Genomic DNA, 6,082 nt, shown 5'->3' with positions numbered 1-6,082 from the left:
TCGGTTTAAGGTTAATGCTAAAATAGGTAATACGTAGGGTTAGATGCTGATGTAAAAAGGGCTTTATAAATATATTTGATTTGATTGTTAGGTTCAGGATTTTTAAAGTGTGGGGCGGCAGCGTAGCCTAGTGGTTAGAGCGTTGGACTAGTAACCAGAAAGTTGCGAGTTCAGACCCCCAAGCTGACAAGGTACACATCTGTCATTCTACCCCTGAACAGGCAGTTAACCCACTGTTCCCAGGCCGTCATTGAAAATAAGAATGTGTTCTAAACTGACTTGCCTGGTTAAATAAAGGTAAAATTAAAATTAAAAGGTAAAAAACAGTATGGGTTTATAGCTCCTCCCTGTGGCCTTGTGTGGGTACTACATAACTCAGCAGCCACAAGTCATCAAAAAAAAAGTGTTATTTCTTCATTTAAAAAATGTCTTCTGGCTGTTTAAATCGGCCATGTCTTGAAAAAGAGGACAGGGACATGCGATTTAGTTAGGTGTATACCTTTTTCTGAAAACAAATATGGTAAACCATGACCAGAAAATGTTCAATGTTTAGCACTGTGGGTCACCACAACGTGTATCCAGACGAACAGTGATCACACTCACTAAGAAGCTGTATGTCACACCCTGACCATAGTTTGCTTTGTATGTTTCTATGTGTTGGTTGGTCAGGATATGATCTGAGTGGGCATTCGATGTTACATGTCTAGTTTGTCTAGTTCTATGTTTGGCCTGAGATGGTTCTCAATCAGAGGCAGGTGTTAGTCATTGTCTCTGATTGGGAACCATATTTAGTAGCCTGTTTGGTGTTGGGTTTTGTGGGTGATTGTTCCTGTCTCTGTGTTTGCACCAGATAGGGCTGTTTATTGTTTTTGTTAGTCTGTTCATGTCTAGTTTTGCTTTATTAAAGAACCATGAATAGAAAGCTGCATTTTGGTCCGCCTCTCCTTCACCACAAGAAAACCGTTACACTGTAACCCTGTTGATAATAAGTAACCTGACGTCAGAGTTCAAGCAATGCCGGCAGGTGTCATTGATACAATAATGACTGCCATTGTGACGCAGAACAATGAGCTGGGAATAGAACGTTCAGAAGGTGAGTTGATTCCACGGAGCTCAATAGAACTAATAAGAGCTGTCAGGGAGAAGAATGACCTAAAATAAGACCTGTTTTGTAGCGATTACTATATAACATAACATAATATTATGAAACTGGGCTCCATGGCGGATGCAATGAACTAGTTATCAGAAAAAACGTTGTTGTAAATGTCATGTTTCCAGCCTACTTGGGCGCACCGAAAATAATATTCAAAAGTTTGGTCCTTGGACACAGAGGGTTAAACACTAAAGTTACCGTCCATCTAGTGAAGAGGGAGGGTTAAACACTAAAGTTACCGTCCATCTAGTGAAGAGAGGAGGGTTAAACACTAAAGTTACCGTCCATCTAGTAAGAGAGGAGGGTTAAACACTAAAATTACCGTCCATCTAGTAAAGAGAGGAGGGGTTAAACACTAAAATTACCGTCCATCTAGTGAAGAGAGGAGGGTTAAACACTAAAGTTACCTTCCATCTAGTAAAGAGAGGAGGGGTTAAACACTAAAATTACCGTCCATCTAGTAAAGAGAGGAGGGTTAAACACTAAAGTTACCGTCCATCTAGTGAAGAGGAGGGTTAAACACTAAGTTACCGTCCATCTAGTGAAGAGGAGAGGTTAAACACTAAAGTTACCGTCCATCTAGTGTAGAGAGGAGGGTTAAACACTAAAGTTACCGTCCATCTAGGGAAGAGAGGAGGGGTTAAACACTAAAGTTACCGTCCATCTAGTGAAGGGAGGAGGGTTAAACACTAAAGTTACTGTCCATCTAGTGAAGAGGAGGGTTAAACACTAAAGTTACTGTCCATCTAGTGAAGAGGAGGGGTTAAACACTAAAGTTACCGTCCATCTAGTGAAGAGAGGAGGGTTAAACACTAAAGTCCATCTAGTGAAGAGAGGAGGGTTAAACACTAAAGTTACCGTCCATCTAGTGAAGAGAGGAGGGTTAAACACTAAAGTTACCGTCCATCTAGTGAAGAGGGAGGGGTTAAACACTAAAGTTACCCGTCCATCTAGTGAAGAGAGGTTAAACACTAAAGTTACTGTCCATCTAGTGAAGAGAGGAGGGTTAAACACTAAAGTTACCGTCCATCTAGTGAAGAGGAGGGGTTAAAAACGGAGCAGAAGAGACATGTTTGTTGTTTGCTGTAACTAATGGTCAACGTTGTATTGTAATGTATGTATTGTAATGTAGGTATTGTATTGTATTGTATTGTATTGTATTGTAATGTATGTATTGTAATGCCAGAGTTGACGTGGACCATCGTTCAAACAAAGAGATGCCTCCCTGACCACCAGTGTGTTTGGATATAATGCAGATCAATTCAGTGAAGAAGAACCTCTAGAGTTCTGACCAAAGAGCCCTATAAAGGGTTAAATATATACTGTATACTCAGACAGGCTAACCTCCTATAAAGGGTTCTATATATATTCTATATATACTGTATACTCAGACACTTCCTAACCTCCTATAAAGGGTTCTATATATATTCTATATATACTGTATACTCAGACATCCTAACCTCCTATAAAGGGTTCTATATATATTCTATATATACTGTATACTCAGACACTTGTTAACCTCCTGTAAAGGTTTCTATATATATTCTATATATACTGTATACTCAGACACTTCCTAACCTCCTATAAAGGGTTCTATATATATTATATATATACTGTATACTCAGACACTTCCTAACCTCCTATAAAGGGTTCTATATATATTCTATATATACTGTATACTCAGACACTTCCTAACCTCCTATAAAGGGTTCTTTATATATTCTATATATACTGTATACTCAGACACTTCCTAACCTCCTATAAAGGGTTCTTTATATATTCTATATATACTGTATCCTCAGACACTTCCTAACCTCCTATAAAGGGTTCTATATATATTATATATATACTGTATACTCAGACACTTCCTAACCTCCTATAAAGGGTTCTATATATATTATATATATACTGTATACTCAGACACTTCCTAACCTCCTATAAAGGGTTCTATATATATTATATATATACTGTATACTCAGACACTTCCTAACCTCCTATAAAGGGTTCTATATATATTATATATATATACTGTATACTCAGACACTTCCTAACCTCCTATAAAGGGTTCTATATATATTATATATATACTGTATACTCAGACACTTCCTAACCTCCTATAAAGGGTTCTATATATATTATATATACTGTATACTCAGACACTTCCTAACCTCCTATAAAGGGTTCTATATATATTCTATATATACTGTATACTCAGACACTTCCTAACCTCATATAAAGGGTTCTATATATATTCTATATATACTGTATACTCAGACACTTCCTAACCTCCTATAAAGGGTTCTATATATATTCTATATATACTGTATACTCAGACACTTCCTAACCTCCTATAAAGGGTTCTATATATATTCTATATATACTGTATACTCAGACACTTCCTAACCTCCTATAAAGGGTTCTATATATATTCTATATATACTGTATACTCAGACACTTCCTAACCTCCTATAAAGGGTTCTATATATATTCTATATATACTGTATACTCAGACACTTCCTAACCTCCTATAAAGGGTTCTATATATATTATATATATACTGTATACTCAGACACTTCCTAACCTCCTATAAAGGGTTCTATATATATTCTATATATACTGTATACTCAGACACTTCCTAACCTCCTATAAAGGGTTCTATATATATTATATATATACTGTATACTCAGACACTTCCTAACCTCCTATAAAGGGTTCTATATATATTCTATATATACTGTATACTCAGACACTTCCTAACCTCCTATAAAGGGTTCTATATATATTCTATATATACTGTATACTCAGACACTTCCTAACCTCCTATAAAGGGTTCTATATAGAACTTTAGTGGTTCTGTATATTGTAGGAAGATAGAATCCTTTTTGGTTTAAACAAGAGTGAAGAGAGTGTTGATAACGGTAATCTTGTCATAATTCAGCTTGTAACAACGATCAGAATTAGTCAAAACAACAAGGTTATGATGACATATTAGGCAATAATTAATAGTAGGCTAAATGATTGTGTCATGCTAAAATTCTATAGATAATTTCTGATGAAAAATAACAAATGTGAAAAAAATATATATATATAACGTTTATATATAACGTTTTAGAAACAAACGCTTTAATAATTCTTAAACAGCATCATGTCATCTCACCTCTTAACTCTTCTGTCATGTTCCCCTGAGAGACTCATTTTAGAGGCAGGGACATCCTCTTCTCTCTCCCCAGAGTCACTCATTTTAGAGCACTGACCCCTAAACAGAGATCCAGCATGTTGGTTGTGGTTAACACAGTGACAACTCAACAGAGATCCAACATGTTGGTTGTGGTTAACACAGTGACAACTAAACAGAGATCCAACATGTTGGTTGTGGTTAACACAGTGACAACTAAACAGAGATCCAACATGTTGGTTGTGGTTAACACAGTGACAACTAAACAGAGATCCAACATGTTGGTTGTGGTTAACACAGTGACAACTAAACAGAGATCCAACATGTTGGTTGTGGTTAACACAGTGACAACTAAACAGAGATCCAACATGTTGGTTGTGGTTAACACAGTGACAACTAAACAGAGATCCAGCATGTTGGTTGTGGTTAACACAGTAACAACTAAACAGAGATCCAACATGTTGGTTGTGGTTAACACAGTAACAACTAAACAGAGATCCAGCATGTTGGTTGTGGTTAACACAGTGACAACTAAACAGAGATCCAGCATGTTGGTTGTGGTTAACACAGTGACAACTCAACAGAGATCCAACATGTTGGTTGTGGTTAACACAGTGACAACTCAACAGAGATCCATCATGTTGGTTGTGGTTAACACAGTGACAACTCAACAGAGATCCAGCATGTTGGTTGTGGTTAACACAGTGACAACTAAACAGAGATCCAGCATGTTGGTTGTGGTTAACACAGTGACAACTAAACAGAGATCCAACATGTTGGTTGTGGTTAACACAGTGACAACTAAACAGAGATCCATCATGTTGGTTGTGGTTAACACAGTGACAACTCAACAGAGATCCAACATTGTGGTTAACACAGTGACAACTAAACAGAGATCCAACATGTTGGTTGTGGTTAACACAGTGACAACTAAACAGAGATCCAACATGTTGGTTGTGGTTAACACAGTGACAACTAAACAGAGATCCATCATGTTGGTTGTGGTTAACACAGTGACAACTAAACAGAGATCCAACATGTTGGTTGTGGTTAACACAGTGACAACTAAACAGAGATCCAACATGTTGGTTGTGGTTAACACAGTGACAACTAAACAGAGATCCATCATGTTGGTTGTGGTTAACACAGTGACAACTCAACAGAGATCCAACATGTTGGTTGTGGTAACACAGTGACAACTAAACAGAGATCCAACATGTTGGTTGTGGTTAACACAGTGACAACTAAACAGAGATCCAACATGTTGGTTGTGGTTAACACAGTGACAACTAAACAGAGATCCAACATGTTGGTTGTGGTTAACACAGTGACAACTAAACAGAGATCCAACATGTTGGTTGTGGTTAACACAGTGACAACTAAACAGAGATCCAACATGTTGGTTGTGGTTAACACAGTGACAACTAAACAGAGATCCATCATGTTGGTTGTGGTTAACACAGTGACAACTAAACAGAGATCCAGCATGTTGGTTGTGGTTAACACAGTGACAACTAAACAGAGATCCAACATGTTGGTTGTGGTTAACACAGTGACAACTAAACAGAGATCCAACATGTTGGTTGTGGTTAACACAGTGACAACTAAACAGAGATCCAACATGTTGGTTGTGGTTAACACAGTGACAACTAAACAGAGATCCAACATGTTGGTTGTGGTTAACACAGTGACAACTAAACAGAGATCCAACATGTTGGTTGTGGTTAACACAGTGACAACTAAACAGAGATCCA

The sequence above is a fragment of the Oncorhynchus nerka genome, unplaced genomic scaffold, assembly GCF_034236695.1.
Source record: "Oncorhynchus nerka isolate Pitt River unplaced genomic scaffold, Oner_Uvic_2.0 unplaced_scaffold_1148, whole genome shotgun sequence".
In the NCBI taxonomy this organism is placed as follows: Eukaryota; Metazoa; Chordata; class Actinopteri; order Salmoniformes; family Salmonidae; genus Oncorhynchus; species Oncorhynchus nerka.
The sequence above is the reverse complement of the archived record's forward strand: the minus strand, read 5'-3'. Positions refer to the sequence as shown.